Raw genomic sequence first — 20076 nt, 5'->3', positions numbered from 1 at the left:
TTATTAAAATCAACTTAGTTAGGCACAGGTTTAATACACAATATGGGAATTTAATACACAATTAGAGATGATTCTTCCTGATCTAAGATCCAAATCAGCCCCAATTTTGACACATACATATTTATTTGTTACAATTATACTCTTCCTTTCCTGCAAGGAGCCCAAAGCATGATCCTTCTCTCCATTCCATCTTCTAAATAGCCCTGTGAGGTAGGTTCGGCTGAGTCAGTGACTAGCCCAAAGCTAGCCTGAGCTTCACGGCTGAGTGTGGACAAGAACTCAGATCTTCCAAGTGTGTGTGTGTTTGTGTGTGTGTGTGTGTGTGTGACAGTAATGCAGTGTAAACAGACTGAAGAAAATAAAGAAGTGAATCTTGCCTTATTTTTCCCTGTCTTGCATTAATTCTGTCAGAAATGAAACTATTATTCCAAAGAGCATGTTGAAGTGAAAATCATGAAAGTCCATGAACTTTCTTGATGTAAATGCATACTCAAGCTTATTGTGTACTTGAGACATGCAAAATAAAAGAGAAGAGCTTGTAAAAATAGAACAAATAAGATGAGTTTACCAAAAAAAAAAAAAACATCTGAGGGGAAAAGGAAGCAAATAAGCAAAAGTAAAGTAAAATCATTAAGCAAACAAGAAAAGCTGGGCACAAGACACTTGACAGGTTTAAAAACATGCTGAAAAACACATGCAAGAATGAGGAAGACTGACAAAAATGTGCTGAAGAATAGGACAAAGAAAGATGTTGAAAAATGTGCTGGATGCTAAAATGCTACGAAAAAGGCCAACAAAGCTGAAAAATGGTACAATGTCAGTTGTCCCTTAAGCTATGCATGCATCTGACTTGCCACTATCAGCTAAAAATGGCAAAGATCTGAAAATGCTACCCATTCCATCATCAGCAAGAAACTGACAATGCTCCAGACACATTGTGGTTGGTAATGTCAGCCTGGCATATGTGAACCAGCAAAACTAAAGCTTGCAGAAATTCTCCAACTTCTGCCTTGAAGATCATTCAGACTCAGGCAGATTCCAAATGTTGTTATTTCTTTCTTACATAAAAACTGTGCATATTTTTTCATATTTATTCAAATACCAATTACATATATCTTTGAAGCATACACATTCTTCTTCCATTGATTAAATTGGACTTGCCGACTCAAAAATTCTTTTCATCATCAAGTATATATTTGAAATATTCACATGAAGAAACATACGTTTGAAAAAATGCTCATGTACACACTTTAATCAATGGAAGAAGAATGTGTACGCTTCAGAGTCGGCAAGTCCAATTGCAAGCATTGACACTGACTACAGATTGTGTCTGTGTTATGAACTGGAAGATGCTAATTGGGCACATTCTGATCAAAAGTGAACTTCAACTTTGTGGGCCTGCAGCTACCTCTTATCTCTGGCTCTAAGGCCAAGTGGCCATTATGAGATGCCTGTGGCTTGTGGCGACTCTGTCGTGTGTGTGTGTGTGTGTGTGTTTCTGAAGACTAATATGAGTCTAAATGAACCTGATTGTGTGAGTTTACCAGTTGAGTTTGTGGACGGTTGGGCCACAGAACATTGAAGATGTTAGGGTCAAGAAATTAAAATGGCAAAACTGGAGAAAGTATTTTTGGCAAGCTCCAAAAGCCATAAACTAGGGCATGGGTCCTAAAACTATGGCCCATGGGTCAGATCCCACCCACCATGCCCATTTATCTGGCCTGCCTCAGAGGTTTTGGACTCACTCAGAGAAAACGATCTCCAAGCAGGCATAAAGAATGTACAGGCATTCTTTAAAATGAAGCAGAGAGAGAGCTGGCGCATGCGCCAAACTGCAACAGCTCAACTGCACATGCAGCAGCTCTCCCCCCTCCCCTGCCCCATTGCACGTATATACAGAGCGGGAATACGGAATGGGAAACAGAAGAGAGGCAGTCAGAAGAGAAAGAGAGATGAAGATGAAGAAACTAAAAAAGTATTGAAGGTAAGAAAAAGACCTTTTTAAAATCTATTTTTAAGTATGAGAGCCTGGAGGTGGCCAGGCCACGTGGCCTTCTCCGAGGGAGCAAGCCACTGCCACCTCACCTCCCCTGGGCCCATCGCTGCCGCTGCCTCACCGCCCCCAGGCCCACCACTGCTGCTGCAGCCTTGCTACTCCGTTATTTGTATTGTATTTTATTGTTTTGTTTTATACTTTGTTGTAAACCACCCAGAGAGTTTCAGCAATGGGGTGGTATTGGTATATAAATAAATACATAAATAAGATATTGTGAAGGCATGCTTTCTCCCTGGAGGATGGATTAGAGATGAAGCAGAAGAATTGCCAAGGCTCAGAAAGGCCACTGACACATGCTTCTTTCTTCTTGTCCATGTGGGAACAAATGACACTGACAAAAGGAGCTTTGGAGAAATCATATCAGAGTTTGATATTTGGGGTGGAAAGTCAAGAACTCCAGGGCTCAGATAGTTTTCTCTTCCATCTTTCCAGTTCTTGGAAGAAGAATAGAAAGAGAAAAAAAATACTGCAGGTGAGTGCTTTTCTACAAAGATGCTACCAACATGAGAGCTTTGGATTCTGGGACCACAGGCTGCACTTTGTGGAAGATGGACTGCCAGCAAGAGATGGATTGCACCTTATGAATACTGGAAATAATGTGTTTGGCCACACCATGAAGAAGTTTTTCAAGAGGTCTTTAAACTGAAACTTACAGGGGAGAGCGAAGTACATTTGGGCTTAAAAATGGATAAGGAGAAGGACTACTGTGTAAGTCACCTTGAGTTTCTTGCAAGAAACAAGGAAGAGTATAAATCTCACAAATAAATAAATATGCACATATAGCAAATATAATGTTGGAACCAGCATCCTATCCAAAATAATTTGCACAAGCACAGTAACTGGAAGAAAATGAAAATTTCTACTGATTTTATCTATTATCAGCCTTGTTCACACAAAAGAGCTGTCCATGTCATGTAAGCTGGCCCAGACCACTAATATATATTACGTGAATGAGCCATAGTAAGGAAAGCATGAATGAAGAAACAGATACTCATTTGCAGCTTCACTCAGCCACCCTATCCTGTGATATATCTAGAAATACAAGAGTTATGCATACTAAAACTCGGAAGGTGGGGAGAAATGCCATACTTACATCTGTAGTACACAAATATGAAATATATTTTGCAGCACCTAAGTGAAAAAAAAAATCAAGATTCTGGAGATGAGCTGAATTTAGCCAAGATCAGTATCATCAAAAGAAAAGCCCATTGTACAGAGCAGCAAATATGTCAAAAGCTACTGTTGCTACACAGAATATTCTTCTTGACCTTTTGAATCAGCATGGCTCACTCTGGAAATTTTAAATCCTACTGTAAATGCAGATCATTCGTTTCTTCTTCATTGAGATGTGACTGTTATATGAAGCTGAATGCTGGCTTCACAAATAGTTCAAGGGAGGTATGGAAAGACAGGTTTGAACATCTGTGGCCATGTCCAAACCAAATTTTCTAACTGTTTTAAACAGCAAGCAAGATGCCCTGACAGTAACCTTCCTTCCACATCATACAACATTTTTTAATGGACAGTTTTACATATAATGGGTGCAACTTTTGCCTCATTCCTGTATGGGATAGACTGGAGAAGTGGATGCAGGAGTGAGTTTGCAAAACAGAGAATATGACACATAAACAGCTCGTAACATATGATGCCATAACATTAGCTTGCCAGCTATCTAACTGTTTCAGGTCATGTTAGGTTCAGGAAGAGATAATTTGGGTCAGTGCTTTTTTTGTAAAAAAAAAAAAAAAAAAAGGTGCCGGAACTCATGTCTTGGGGTCACACTTTTACACTAAAAAAGATTTTCAATTCACCAACTTTTTTTTTGAAATAAAGAACTTATTTACCTTTTGCACATAGCCAGTCACTCGACACACACATAAACATAATGGTCGCCACCGGCAGTTAGCACTCAGCGTATGACCGCAGACCAATCCCAAGCCGAGCAGTGTCCCAAGCCAAGCAGCGCCCTCACAATCAGACACACAAGCAGCCTGCATGCACTATTTTAATGATTTTTGCCGCTGACCTGCTACGCCTGTCAGGGTGATTCAAAATCACTTGGAAAAATCTGTTGGAAAAATCCATCAAAAAAAAAAAAAAAAAAGGTGCTGGAACGCTGTTCTGGTGCGTTCTATGACAAAAAAAAGTCCTGGGTAAGTTCACATTGAGATATGAACAAAAAGCATTTCTTCCTCACCAAAATTCAGATAAGCTGGTCCTCAAACCATGCTGCATGAGAGACAGGAAGCAGACAGGAATAGAAGAAACTACCTTATATTGTCTCAGGTCATTAGCCAAACAAACTAAATACTGTTCTTGTGATAGGTAGTGACTTTTTAAAGCCTCAGGATAATTGAGTCTAGGTCTACTGACAGCCATCGTAACCAAAAGGAAAGATCATATTCTTTGATAATCCTTTGATTATCAAAGATAATTCAAAGATATTAAGAGAGAACCATGTCCTGAATGCATAACTTAATGTTTTTATGAGGTTTTTCTGTGATTATCACACAAAGAGATAAAAAGAACCATTACAATGGCCAGTGCAAAGAAATATAAAGAACAATAAAAGAGGAGAAACAAGAGGCCTCTTCCAGAAGTTCACTAAGGGTAAATTCATGCAGCAACAAGAATTAATGGAGGAAGTATTGTCCAGCTGTGGGTCCTTATGTAGACAAAATGTTATATGGGTAAAAATGATGTTTTGGGGATAGTCGCAAGAAAGCCCCTTCAGGTTGGCTTCTGAAATAAACTACTTTAGGAAAGGAGTATGGGATTTGCTCATTTCTGGGTCCATCCAGGAGAGAGACATGGGTAGTTAACCCATCCCTAGTAGCTTACCTTCCTATGTGTGACATATTATAAGTTGGCAAAAGAAAAAAAAAAACCTCAAAATGTACACTTCACGCTCTGTTGAAGCCATTGCTGAAGTGTTGCCAAGTGTCTTGGCAACATATATGTATGACACTCAATTTAATTTGGGCCAAGGCCTCCAGTAAAATAGCTATTCCAAAGTATCTCATGCAGCAGGATGTCTATAAAGACAGAAATAAATGATCATATGCTTGAGTATCAGATCGTATGACTTACACATTCCCCACAGAAAAATTGTTTAAAGACAAACAAGCACAGAGCCACAGACATGCCACTACAACATAGTTCACAGTGTTTTCCCCTCTTAAATGTTGCAGTATTTTAAAATGTACTTTTGACAGGTTTTGGAAGGATCACAATAGGTCCCTGAAAATACTGACGCATCTTCCTAAACTTGCCTTTCTGCCAGCTGTGCTGTTGTTCAGGATCTGGCTTTGATACAAACAAATGGAATTGCCAATAATGTATCTAATGAATTGTACAGCTAACTTGGTACATTAATGTTGACTGGCAGTAGAAACTATTTCTCTGGAGACCAGGACACTTGGCCATTGCCATTTATCATTCTTACCTGAAATCAATTAAATGGAGATCCTAGCCAGAAGGTATGAGAGGTGAGAAAAGAGAACAGAGAAGAGAGAAGGAAGGAGATCTAACTTCTTTAAGCTTGTCAAATTATTCATTAGTTTTGGTTCCTTTCAGATATCCTTTTCTAGTTCAGGAAGGCTGTTATTCTTCCAGTGATTAAAAAAACCTGTATGAGTCTAATGAAGCAAAATGATGCATAATTCTCACCTTGTATTTGAGGCAAACATTACAATCTGCCAAGATTTGGATTTCAAAGCAAGGGAATGTGAAACTCAGTGATAACTCTAGCTGTCGTGGTAGTTCATGTCTTTCTACCTACTGTTCTTCCTTGAAACTTCTTTTCCAGCCCATGTAGGCCATTTACTAGAACCATTGCTCAAGTCAGAATTTCTTCCTGATCAGACAAGATCAGCACTGGAAACTGGCTGCTTCCTGACAAGAGTCTTAATTTGTGTCACAGCTGGGCTGGTCTCAATAAGTAAGAGTAAGAACCTTATGCAACAGAAGGGGAGGAGATCATATAATTCTTAATTATAAAATAATGTGGACTAAAGTAAATCAGGACAGACACTACTGAGCGTGTTCATTGGGTTTACAGAGGTATAAAACTACTGTAAATGCAGTCAGAATGCACACTGAGCTTAATTAGTTTTATAACAAGGCCTTCTGGCAGAATAAACTAGCATTAATGCAAATAGGTCTGTTAGGAAAATATTAATACAAAGTAAGCAGTGAACAGAATCACAAACGTTAAAATGATTCTTTGGTAAAGATGATGTTAACATGAACAAGTCCTTTTCATGCAATCAAAAATAAGTATTATGTTAAAGAACAACAACAATAACTGAGAACAACAACAATAACAATAATGATAAATTTTAAAGGTCTGGGTTTTTTGTTTTGTTTTGTATTGATTTTGGAATGGATCATTTTTTTCTATTTCCAGCTTATATCTGCCCCAGTGTATTTCATTTTCCAATATAGAGGCTGACTCATCCGGCAATGAATTCTTAGTTCAGCACTTTAAACAGGACAGCTCCTACAACATGCCTGAAGGCTTCAGGTTGGCCTTGGGAGTGCAGAGCAGCTCACCCCATAACACACACTGCTCTGTCCTCCAACATCTTGTTGCTCTTGCAGAAGCTGCTGCCTTAGATCCAAGCTACACAAATTCTGCTTGCTACTTGTAGAGGGGCAGCCTGTGTCTCACAGTGTACTCAGATGGATTCATCCGATCCTAAGAAGGAGGTGGTGGAGGAGTGGGCAGTGGGGCAAAGAACTTGCCAGTTACCTAATGAAGTTTCTCTAGGCAGTGCACAAGAACCAGCCCAGCTTGAGAGGGAGGAGGACTTTTCTGGACTGGAGTGGACTGGACTGGAGTGGGGCAGGACATAGACAGAGCTCCTTGACCCAATCAGGAAATGACAGGTGAAGTGAGCCGAACAAACTAAGTGTCCAGTGTTCCTGCCATTTAGCCCACCAGAAGCCATCCTGGAGTCAGAAGCTTTACTCCCACATCGGAAAGGAAAAGTTTCACTTTGGACTGAATTCTTTATAAGTGCAGAGCTTTACTCCCACATCACAAAGCAAGTGCTACTCTGATTTGTACCATTCTGTAGACAGTTCAGCTTTAAAAAACTACACTGCTAAGATTTTGTTTGGAAAGGGAAAGATGGAAGTGACACTGTTATCTTGTGTAAGTGCATGTGGCTGCAGTTCAGATCATGCTGGTCTGGGTCAAGGGGATAAAACCAATTCCCTGCCCAAAAAAGGGCATCTGTGGTAGTCTGTACCCATTTTACTCAGGGATTTCTAATTACTTTTAGAAACTCTACCTTCTAAACTGGAATTAGGAGGATCAACATGCAAGGTAGAATGGACCAGAAGAACTATAATGGAATGGAACAGAGATAATCCGCTCCTCTTATTTGCATTTAGTATACCCAGGGACAGTAGATTAATTGACCACTATTGTTCTGGCAATATCCAGAAACTAAGACTAATCATCAATGGTTATTCCTCTTTAGCTATGGTTACTTCTGCAATCTTAGTGAAATATTACCACTGCAAAATCTGGTTAAGTGGATACATTCTGGAAAGTTAAAAGAAAGAGCTGAGTTACCCTTCTGATATTACTGTTTTTATTTCCATATGAGATTCTTTTTTCATAAGACTTTCATAAAGCTTGTGCTAATTTTCTTTTCAAATAAGTTTTAATATTTAAATAAAAAGGGGAATAATAAGTGCTCCACAGTCCTCTTATGCATGAGGAATTAATAAAAAGGCCCTTTGTTTAATATAAAGGATGAGCTTTACACACTGCTCATCTACGGCCAACAATTGTGAGTTGTTCACCCTTTCTATCCATGGGAGCTACTGTAGGGGACATTTTGCTCAGTCCTGAACACTATTACATTTGCATTTCCCTGTTCCTAGATGGAGCTTAGATCCCCATTCAGTCTCTGCACCTAGTCACTTGTCAGATCCAAACCTACTTTTAGAGATTGATGGAAGTATAATTGATTGTTGGATCTAGCTATTTGGCTATGGCATAAAGAACTATTTATACATATGCATTATATAATGGTAGTTTGTTATGGTGCTTTTTTGCAGGAATATATGCAGATCACTGACTAGAAAATGCAAGCATCTCACATCTATTGTTATTGCTGATCCTTTTAATTGAAGACGCCAGAGACCAAACCTGTGTTGTCAGCATGTGCTTTGCTCCTGGGTTTTGATCCTTTTCTAACTTTCATGATCAACACTTCCCTTTAACGTGCCCATGAAACCATGATTAAGATTCTTGTACAATTTCCATAGCATGTATGTATGTTGAATTCAGGGATTTCTGTTAAGGTAGAAATAAACAAAAATCAAAAATAAAAGCCTTGTTACAGTATGAATATAAGGTCTCCAGAGTTTTAACATCAGTTTTTCCTTTCAAATATAGCCTTCTGAAGTTTATAGGAAAGTGTCCCACAGCATTCAAAAAATGCAGTTCAGGAGAGTGCACTGGAAAATATAATGGAAATCATCAGTGGTTGTGTAGAAGCTCACACATGGCCCTGTTGCATCCTAGCCATGTAGCTAAAATTCATTTGACATAAACATATATACCAAGTACTGTGCCTGTTGTGCCAGGATAGTCTTGCTTCAGTTCACCCATTAATGAGGAGGTAGGGTAAGGGTGGCTGGAAGGTTACTGTGGTACATGGTAATTGGGAGTCTCACTCTGCAGGGTAGCATGGGCTTGTCAAGTCCCAACAGATTAGAGCCTCAGCTTGCTTGATATAAAGCAATGGTTGGCAGCCCTAGATGCTCCAACTCCAAAGAATGGGGCTTTCGTCTTACAGCCTTGCCAAGCTTCTTTCCGTACCATCTGTGAGTGCAAGGAAGACACTCCAAAATGAAGCTCCAATGCTAGGGTCACGACTGTTTTCTGAACTTGCAGCTGGGTCTCTGGATAATCCTACATATCCCTCTAGATGATGTTTAAGTTCCATAGGATTGCTTTGCTCACAGATATAGTTCAGTATTGTCTACATGGTAAGATTTCAGGCATGGACCTTCTTCAAGCAAATAACTTTTATTCCATGTGTGTTCCACATCTCTATGTAGAAAGTGTAAATAGGAAAAAAACACATGAGGATTTCCTTCCAAATACAAAAAAGTGAGAGCCCAATTCTGTACTGGCTACTGTACATATCATTGTGCATGGTGTGTGTGTGTAAATGCATCTGTAGGTGTTCTTTAATTATGTTTTATCTGTGCATTTTGTATATAATCAGCTTCCATGGATGAAAAAGGAATGTATGAAGCACCTGAGCTAATGTTTTATAGCAAACATTACCAGCCCAAAGGGAACACATAGGAATTGGTGTGGCCTGAAGCATTTGCAACTCCTTTCCACCAAACTTACCTCTTTCATGTGTGTTCACCCATGTTCCTATGAAGATACCTCTTGAGGACACATTGCCACCTGAGACTCTGAGATGGCTCCAACCACTGGAAAAATGGTTCTCCAGGACAGATATGTCACCACCTCTGTCATGCCCAGAGTTTGTGCACAGCTTTCTGAATCTGCCATGCAGTAGTGCAGCTAGAAAATTTAATTCCATGATCATATGTCTTACCCATATTCCTTCCTTTGGAATGAATCCTCAGAAAAAGAAGAAATACATCACCAAAAAGAGGGCAAAAGGGGATAGAAATTTGCATTACATTTGCACATAATAATATACATGAATAGATAGACCATATGAAATATTATAATTTAAATATAAATGCAGCACGTGACCTCTGATTCTGCCTGTGACCTGTGATGTCCAGGCACTAACTGTTAATGGGCAACTGTAATTATGGTTCTTTTAGGTCCAAATATCTAATATCAATTCTGGCCTGCTTGCATTATCTGTTCATATAAACATAAGCCCACTTCAAGGTGCCTGCTTTAACCTATAAAGCCCTACATTGTTTGGGGCCACAGTGTTTAATGGAACACCTTTCCCAGCCTCAGTCTACATGTCTTCCATGATCAACATTTGGATCTTGGCCCAACTGCCATCTCTGAGAGAGTCTTGATTGATGGGAATGAAGACGACGGCCTTCTCAGTGGCAGGTCCCTGGTCATGGAACATGCTCCCCACTGAGGCCCACATGATGCCAACTCTGCTAAGACTTCCCTCTGTGCCAATGCCTTTAACACCTTCAAATAGTATATGGGACATTATGTTGAGAGGACCTGTTGTTTTTAGCTTGTCTTAGTTACTTAAGTTGTTTAAATTTCCTTTATAAATCCATTTATTTAAATATCGTAGTGACATGGTATATTTTATACTGCGTTGTAATTTATGAATTCTTGTAAATCACCTGAAGACATTTGGCTATTGGGCAGCATAGAAATACTCATCATCACCATCATCACAACTAGCACCACCATCATCTTTACACTGGAACTGGAAGGACAGCCTTTCTAATAGAGGGTCATTTGGACCAGGGGATAACCTCTGACAGACTTCAAATAGAGGATAATACTTTCTGAGAGATGAAACCGGACCCTCCCCAACTAACATTTCTTTTCATGCTTTACCATTTCATACTTTCTAGCTGCTTCTAAATCCTGAAATGTTCAGGCATAGAACCTGAAAAACAAGATTGTTTACCAAGTGTATTACACAAAGAAATACACTGAGCACATGCAGTTCAACTCTATAGATTTCCTTAAATATCAGTGCCTTCATGACTACAGGAATAACAATGAGCTTGTTTCTGCTACCTTGATGCTAAATACATCTACTGAGGAATAAGCAACATTTTTGCTGAAGAAATGGATAATATCTTTTTTGAAGCAAAAATAATACAATGAGTGTATGTAACCATGTGCATGCCCATCAAGCTATCCATAACTATTACATTGATTTTAAGAGGGGAAAAGTGTTACAGCCAGTAGCCCCACTACATGCAGGCAGCCCCAGAGCTGACACCAGACTTATTTACTGCTTTCCAGTCACCTACGACTTCCTTTGTTTTCATTTGGGTATGGGGCCAAGGATCCACAGGCTTTGTGGGAATGCAAATATTTTGCTATCTGTAGGTTACCCTGCCCCCCACCCAGATCAATAAAACTTGGGACACTTCACAAAGATATTTGCAAAGTCACTTTCCTGTTTGGCTCAGCCCTGGCTTTTGTTATAGTTTATACATGTCTGAGATTAGTCTGCAGATTTGAAATGTAAGATTATTATATTAATCATTTACATTGTAACACTTTTAACTGGTAAAACTATTTGTTGTTGTTTTTTCAACTTTCCACCGTACTGAACTAGCTAGCTCTGAAAAAGCACAATACACTTTTAAAGGTTTCACCCTTACAGATGGCCTAAAAATATTTTAAAATAAAGTCAATCAATCAATTAATCAATCATACTCCCATTTCAAACTCCAGTGAATTGATTCACTGTTGTGCCTTGCCGAAGTTGCACTTTGCTTGTGTTTAATGTCTTTCATAGAGTGAATATAAAAATAAACCCGATGATGGAGAGTAAAATTATAAATACAATAGGCTCCAGCCCATATTGACTTTTTGCATACTCACAGAGATTGGGAAGAAGAAAGAGAATTAAAAAGGAGAGTAGAGATTGAAATTGTCAGCGCGGTTGGCCATTCCACCATTCTCATAATCCTATTCTTTACAGACTTAGCAAGGCTGTTTTATTGATGTTGATTATATTTCCGTGAATCTTTCAACAACTGCCTTTTGAAGATAGTACACATATTTTAATGAAATGCAATACACCACACCATGCATTATATAGAAGTACGTTAACTCAATAGTTCCTTTATCATTTTAATATGAAGAACAAATAGAGGGAAAGACATTGTCTTGCATAACACAGAAAGGAGAGAAATAATTATAAAGCAAGAGCATTGACTCTTTTTCTGTTATGATGTGAGTAGATAATTCTGCAGTGAATCATAACCCAGAACAACATGGTTGTTTATGACTCTTTTGGAAGGTCATCATATTCAGATAGAATTCAGGTGATGGTTAAAGGGCATCTGTGATATAAGTGAGGGCTGCAAAATGAATGCCTCACTATTATTGGGGAAGGTCTGAAAGGGGTTTTGTAAACATGTTCAGCTCAAATGCACACAGTTCTAACTGGCAGCTAGATGCACAGAGACACTGAGTGGTGCTCACATGCACACCCATGCCCCCTTCTCCACTTTCACTCTACTACCTGTGCCACTGCTTTACAGTCAATCAATATTTTGAAAAGAAGAGTCAGCTACACTCCATCAGAACTGGTCTTCAAACAATGTAGTTAAATGTACAGATCACAGCTGAGAAATGTCACCAATGTTACCATTGGAAGATGCTCTCTGGAACTGCAGTTAACTGTGAATTGGATGAAGCACTTGTGTACAAGTTAAAACCTCAGAATAGAAATGAATTTAAAATTATAGGTTTAAATCTAATGACTCTAAACATTTCTACTATTTTCGTTCCTTAGCCACACTGTCTGTATGCGACATTTCATTTAGTGGAGGAACCTGCCTTTAAAATGGGAACCTCACTAGCCCCACTAGCAAATATCTAGTGACCAGTCACCAGCTTTTTTCCTGTCCAGACAAATGTGTCTCAATGTGTCTCAGCTCTAATCTTCCTCTGTTCTTCACTGGCATGTTTTTAATGCATATAGCCAAATGCAAGGGAAGTAAAATTTCCTGGAAGCTTAGGTGGATTTTTAAAAACTAGCCTTTAGTGATAGGATAGGTGGGTGTCTGGCATGACCTGAGATTTTACATTCTTAACCTTCCTAAAAACCCAGGGAGAAATACTTAAGTCTCAGGATGAGGACCCAGAAGCAAGGGAGAAAAATATTATCTATAAGCCCATTCACAGACTTATCCTAAAGTGTAAACTACTCTTTTCCCATATGCTGTGCCTGTATAACCACATTTTCTGTTTTTTATCAAATGAGACAAAACACAAATAATCCATTTTGGAAATACGTGCAAAGAAAGAGATCATCTAGAGCAGAAAGGTCATTAAATGCATCCTATTTTGAGAGACAACCCTTGCATACCCAGGCAATACCAGCTGTGTCTCGGGGTTTCTTTTTTTTCTTGATGGATTAGCCGATTTCTGTTATGTTTGCCAAATTTATTTATTTATTTATAACATTTCTATGCCAGACCCATCACCAAAGCCTCAGGGCAGCTCACAAAGAAAATAAATAAAGAATACAATAACATTAAAAATTTGGAGTATCTTGGCCATAATTTAAAACCACAAAATAAAACAACTGATTAACAATTAAAATATCATTTAAATAAAAAGGTCTTGGCCTGGCACTGAAAAACAAATAATGACTCCAGGCAGACCTCTCTGGGGAGCGCATTCCACAGGTGGGGTGCCACCGCAGAGAAGGCCCTCTTCTGGGTACTCACCCTCCTAATATCCTTCACAGAGGGCTCCTGGAGAAGAGCCTCCTCTGCCGATTTCAGGGGGCAGGAGGGCATATATGGACACAAGCGCTCCTTTAGATAACCAGGTCCCAAGCCATTGAGGGCTTTATAGGTGATAACCAACACCTTGAATTGGGCCTGGTCTTCATTGGGGAGCCAGTGAAGCTGACGGAGAACTGGGGTTATATGAGAACAATGCCCAGTCTCTGTCAGCAACTTGGCAGCTCTTTTATGCACCAATTGAAGTATCCGGACCGTCTTCAAGGGCAGCCCCAAGTAGAGCACGTTACAGAAATCTAATCGGGAAGATACCAATGCATGTGTCACAGTTGCCAGGCAGTTGTTCTCCAGGTAGGGATGCAGCTGATGGATCAGCCAAAGCTGAAGGAAGGCGCTTCTCACCACAGCTGTTACTTGAGCTTCTAATGACAGCTCTGGGTCAAGGAGCACCCCCAAGCTGCGAACCATGTCCCTAAGAGAGAGTGCAACCCCGTTCAGGACAAGGCCCAGGTCCCCCATCCCGAAGTCTAACCCACCCACCAACAGGACCTCCATCTTGTCTGGATTGAGCTTCAGTTTGAGTAGGATAATTTAATACTTATATTTAATCATAGATTTGTTTTTTAATTTATTATATGGATATATGAAAATATGTTGTTACATTATGTTGCTATGGATTCCTGACTGACTTTAGTATAATAATCCTTTGCACTTGATCCAGGAGGAAGGAGAGCAATCCAAGAATATTCCTGGGAATACTGTGGAAGTCAATGTGTATTCTGCCAGTGGTAATAGAATAATTAACAAGACAGTAAGGAAAGGAGACTAGACAGAGAGAGGGAAGCAGTCCAAGGAAAAGATGTCTAAATCTGCTTGGTTAGAGTCATGGTTTGGTCCTTTAATGTGGTGTTGACCTGGTGCCTGAAGACAGGGCACCTTTCTTAGCATGTTCCTGCTCCCCAGTACCCTGCTTTTCCTATTTTAAAAATAACAAATTTCCTAATATCTAAATAGCATCTGAGATAAAAGCAAAGGTCCAAGCAAAGTGAGAACCTCCAGCCATGACCACCTTCATTTCCCTTGAAGCCTCTTGACCGCATAGGCAATATTAGAGAATGAAAGTAGTGCTTGGCTGCAGACCAGCACTTTCACTTACAACACGGACACCAAGCAGAGCAAGCAAGCAAATAAATAAATAAATAATACACAGTGAAAAAGACATATTGCAAGAAGGGGGAGCTCTGATTTCTGGCAGAGGTAATCTGAGGGAAATGCTGCATAGAGTAGCACTGAACTAGGGAAAGCAAGACTGGAAAAGGCAGCTTGGTGGGGGGAGGAAGCCAGTATAAATGCAGTCCAGTGTGGAGGGAAGAGAGAAGCAAGAAGCCAGCAAGGGCTGAGAGATCCAACTGGAAGCACCCTGGGTGATTGGGAAGGGCTGCATGCTTCTGCGTTTGCATTTGGGGGAGAAAGGAGGTGAAAGAGAGTCTTTATTTGGGGTGCTGAGGTGTGAGTGTGTGTCAGAGCAGTGATTCAAAGTGAGAGAGTAAAAGAGAAAGGAGGGAATGAGTTGGTTGACATCTGATGAAATGGAGAAAAAAAAATTGCCTGGAATGAATTGGTCTCTGTTGCTCCTTTGTAGTTTCAAAGGAGTCGCCTATTATCATTATCATAATTAAATTGCATTCATAGTCTAAACTGGGCTTAAAGGGTTCCAGTTTGTCCTCCAAACAGCTCTGTGAGGTGGGTCAGGCTGAGAGTTTGTGACTGGCCCAAAATCAACCAGGGAGCTTCCTGCCTGAGTTCGCATTAGTGGCCAGATCTCCTAGGTCCCCTGATCCCACACTGGCTCTCATGTTTAGCATGTTGGGGCTGCATGCTACCTCTATCTTGTGCTTGGTCCTTTTCACTGATTACCTTTCCTTCAGGATGTGTGAAACAGCAGACTAAAGCTCACCAAAGCTCTCCAAATGCTGGCTTCATGCACATTCAGACTTGAGTCTGTATCTGATGGCAAGCCTGTTTTTTTCTCCAAAGAATGCACTGATTGCGTGCATGGTTAAACATATGCCTTCTGGTCCTATCAATTTAATTGTGCACATTTTCCAAAAGTACATTATTCACATGCGTTTTTCAAAAGGATGTATGCTGCTGAATGTATTTGCTTTGGTTTGTGGATCATAGTTGTCAGAAATGATCAGACTTTGACTGCATCCAATTCCAGTTTAGAATTTGTGAACCAGGTAAAATCCTGATCAAAAATGAACTGAAATGAATTTCTCACACATCATTATTTTTTGTTTGTGATCAGTCATACTTCTTATGGCACCCATTTGATGATTCCCAGAACATTTTCTGTTTTTGTTCTTTAATTGCCTAATGTTCTCATGACTCCACAAAATGTTGTGAATTCTTGGAGGTACAATGCATCACTTCAAACACCTGTTCCAAATAGAGTCCTGGGAAAAGAAGTATTGGAACCATTTGGAATTGCCTTCTTTTTCTTTCCTTAGACCTAAGGTAATGAGAAATCTGCCCTAGCTCAGATTGGCTGGCTAGCTGGAAAGCACCCCTTCTGCTTTCTTTTCTTCTTCCCAAGGCAAAAATTACAGGATGCAAGTAAACAGAACAAGACTCCACTCCTGATCCCTGCAGGGGCTCCTCTTTCCTGGCTTCTACAGCACTGATTGCAGGGTACAGGCTGGACAGTGGTACCTGCTAGAATTCCTGGCTGATCTGCCCTGAGAAACAGAGATTAGCAGAGCAGAAACCTTCGAATCTTCCAGCGGGGTGATGTTGGCATATATGGCCCTGCTGTGTCACGGTTTGAAGCTCTGCACCACAGGAATATTTGCATGAATCTAGTGATACTTGATCCTATGAAAAGAAGTGATCAAGACAGTCAAGTAAGAACTGAAACCTTACGGACATATTCCAGATCTGTGCTTAAAAATGCAAATGTAATTATTTTTACGCTTTGCTTTTGATTCATTTTATTTTCTAAATGTGCGGCTCATTATGTTTCTGTTCCTCTAAATGATAATTTAAGTCTATCTAAAAGCATGTAAATTATTTCCTAAACTAATCTATTCAAAAGCCCTAATAGTATCTTTTTCCCTTTATTTGTTCCTCTGTGTTTTGCTCTTTTTGCCCCTCCAGCATAGTTTTAAAATGTATCCATGACATTTTCAGGGGAATGGCAGTACATGAACTTTTCACATAAGAGGATGACTTCCTCACCATGAAGGGAATGTAGTCATTGTGCTCAGAAACAGGATTCTCTCTTTCACCCTGTCTTTAAGGCCCTCCATTAAATTAAAAGTGAAAAAGTCAAGTGTAATACTTGCACCTTGTTCTGCATGTGATTGAGAGCTGGCCATTCACATTTTGAAGGGCTAGGAAAGATTATAAAGATAGTACCATGAGAAGAGCCTATTTCATCTAAAGTGTATCTGTTCTTTTGTGTTATACATTATACATCAGAGTGATATTTGAAAGGAGATTTATTATAATCTCTGGTGGAATGCTTTGTACATTTATAATGCAAAGCTTTTATCTCAAATTCAGAGCATTATTTTAGAACAAATGTGCACTGTTTCAGTGAGGCAAGGCCACTTCCATTCAACAAGTGTTCATATGAACTGAAAGCCTGTGCTTATACTGATGGGGAAAGAATAATGGGTGCTGAAGCAAGGCATTGGATCCACAACTCTGTTTTTGATTTTTTTGGAGCTGTGACATTAAATTTCACTTCCAACGACAACACATATTATGGTCATGTTGGGTCTGCCTTAGGCATTTTGGGCCTGACAACTATCATCAACAGAGCCAACATCAGCAGTTTTGACCCTTGTGCTTGGAGATACATGGCCAAAGTAGTGATAGACTGATTAGCAAATGAGATGCTGCCATAGATAGTAGAAGGAAGATGTCCATGCATTGGAGGTAGTGCTAATGGCATGCAGATAAGCTGGTGGCTCAGAACCTACTTGGGAAATGGAACCAATGGTTTGGTGAACCAAAGTGACTAGTTCCTGACTGCTTTGGGCCTTAGTTAGCTATTGGTATAGCCCTACCAGATATGGATAGTATCACATTGGCACTCCTGGATTTGTATGGAGGGTCAGTTGCTAAATGGCTAATAGAGAACAAGGAACACCAAGCAAAAGAAGAAGTGCACAATGGCAGACATCTGAACATTGGTTAAAGTAAATAATGTGTATGCATATATATCTACATGGAATATATATACTCAAATTTCTAGAGCAATCATTTCTTCAGATACTGATGGATCATGTGCATAGGTTCTCATTAAATTCGGAGAAAATATAGAGGAAAAAATACTGAGAAATCCTATAATATTATAGAGAACTTGTGACAATCCATATGTGCGGTTCTGCAATGATCATCAGCCCTGATCAGCATAGCCAGTGATGAGGAATGATTATTATTATTATAATAACATTTCTATGCTGCCCCTTGCCGAAGCCTCAGGGCAGCTTACAACACAATAAAATACATTGAAATACAATAGAACATAATTATTATTATTATTATAACAATAATGATGTGACCTACAGTCCTACAACATGAGAGCTACATGTTCCTCAGCCCTGGACTACACAATAGACAGCAGGACTTGTACAACTGTAGCAGTGTTTTAGTATATAATCAAGTTTGCTTCATTGCTTACAGAATAATGCTGAGCCCAATACTTTGAGTGTGGGACAAAATAGGTTAATGAACTGAAGAAGTCAGGTGGCTTATCAAGGGTGGTAGAGCAGTCATTCCCCAAACTTAATGATACATAGAAGCATCTTCTGCTTTGTGACCTCAAACTGGTGACCACCAGAAGGACTGCTATTTTCACTTCAGTGTTAAAAAGTTTGAAAAGGAAAGGCAACGGGCTGCTGTTACCCTGCTCTCAGTAATAACTCTGCGTACACAGCAGGGCTGTAGTGGAGAGGGCAGCCACAGAGTTAGGGAGGTAAGATTCTGTTTCTGTTGTCATATCATTCAAACATGACCTATTCACAACCCTGAATATGAATATGAGTACAGCTTTTCAGGAATGTCATGTTTCTGTTTTCAGGTTATACTCATAACCCTGAATATAAACACAAATTGATGATTACATTAACATGCATATCTTTTAAAGATGTGAACTTTGCAATGCATTTACACACACACATTTCCACACTTCAGTCAATGAGAGAATCATGTGCAGATTTGAATATATGAACAGAAACGTGCACTTTTCCCATTTTTATTATTATTATTATTATTATTATTATTATTATTATTATTACATTTCTATGCCGCCCCTTGCTGAAGCCTCGGGGCGGCTTACAACACAATAAAATACATTGAAATACAATAGAACATAATAAATTACCATTAAATACAATAGAACATAATAAATTACCATTAAATACAAAAATTTGAATGCGCTAAAGACAAATGTTGAAAATAAAAATGAGAGTAAGCCAAAATCAGCTTCTAAGTGAATTTCCAAGTATGCAGATGAGCAAATATGAATGGTTCTCCCATAGCTATTTCAAGATGATTTGTCCCAGGCTCCACAAAGCAAGTTTCCTTTGTGTGTGTCATTTACCTTGACCATGCTCCTTTCCCATTGCTCATCAGAACCTCATGCGCTTATGAGTTCCTGTAGAGGGCAGCAAAAGGTTCCTCTACAGAGCTACACCCCCTGAGTGGCCCCCTGAGTGGCCCTGCTACCAAACCATTAAAAAAATCTGACACCAGAACAGTAGCTGAAAGTTCCACTGCCATCATCCTCAACTGAGGATATTTTTTTTGCTTATTATAGAATGTCATCTTTTCTGTGCGCCACTCCCATTCAGAGCTGTAGGAGGCTTCCAATGAAACCTCATGTCATTGAAACCAGCTAGACTTTTCTTAAGCTGCCGCTGTACTCTTTTATATTTGGGGTTATTTTGTTTTTGTTTCCTTGTTTTAGCTTTCTCCCTAAAACATCTGTCTGTGTGATAGCACAAGAGGATGTCCTTTGTACCTGCTAAAGCAGAAAATCTACAAACGGTTCTAATTCACTGACAATTCAGTCTATTTAACTCTAAAAGAGATTGAAGCACTGGTAATTAACGTCCTGGGAGATTTAAGGGGGCATATGCACATATTTGTAGATGCATTAGTATTTGCTGGCAGTGTTCAAACATTTCCAATAAAGTGAAATGTGATTTGGGCCATATGTTTCCTGGTTTCTTAATTGGTAATCAGTCTCATTGAGGGCAAGATTTATAATCTGGAATGCAGTAAGGGGATAGTAAGGTAAAACACTGATAAAGGGATAGATTAGAGAGGGTGTCAGCTTCCTAAGGGGTTGCTCATCAATGACACATTCACACAATCCTGCAAGCCTGTCATTCACAGTATCATCAGCAAGCAGATGGTGTGTCTCAGCTACTAACACACATTTTCTCCATACAACCTGCCACAGGAATTATTATAGGGACTCCTCTGTGTCTGGTAAAGGATGCCTTATGATCGAGCCCTTTGCCATGAATAGGGTCAGAGTCATGAGCACCGCAGTACCTTCTCATATC

This window comes from Varanus komodoensis, unplaced genomic scaffold (assembly GCF_004798865.1).
Source record: "Varanus komodoensis strain SLA01 unplaced genomic scaffold, ASM479886v1 scaffold21, whole genome shotgun sequence".
NCBI classification, from domain to species: Eukaryota; Metazoa; Chordata; class Lepidosauria; order Squamata; family Varanidae; genus Varanus; species Varanus komodoensis.
The sequence above is the reverse complement of the archived record's forward strand: the minus strand, read 5'-3'. Positions refer to the sequence as shown.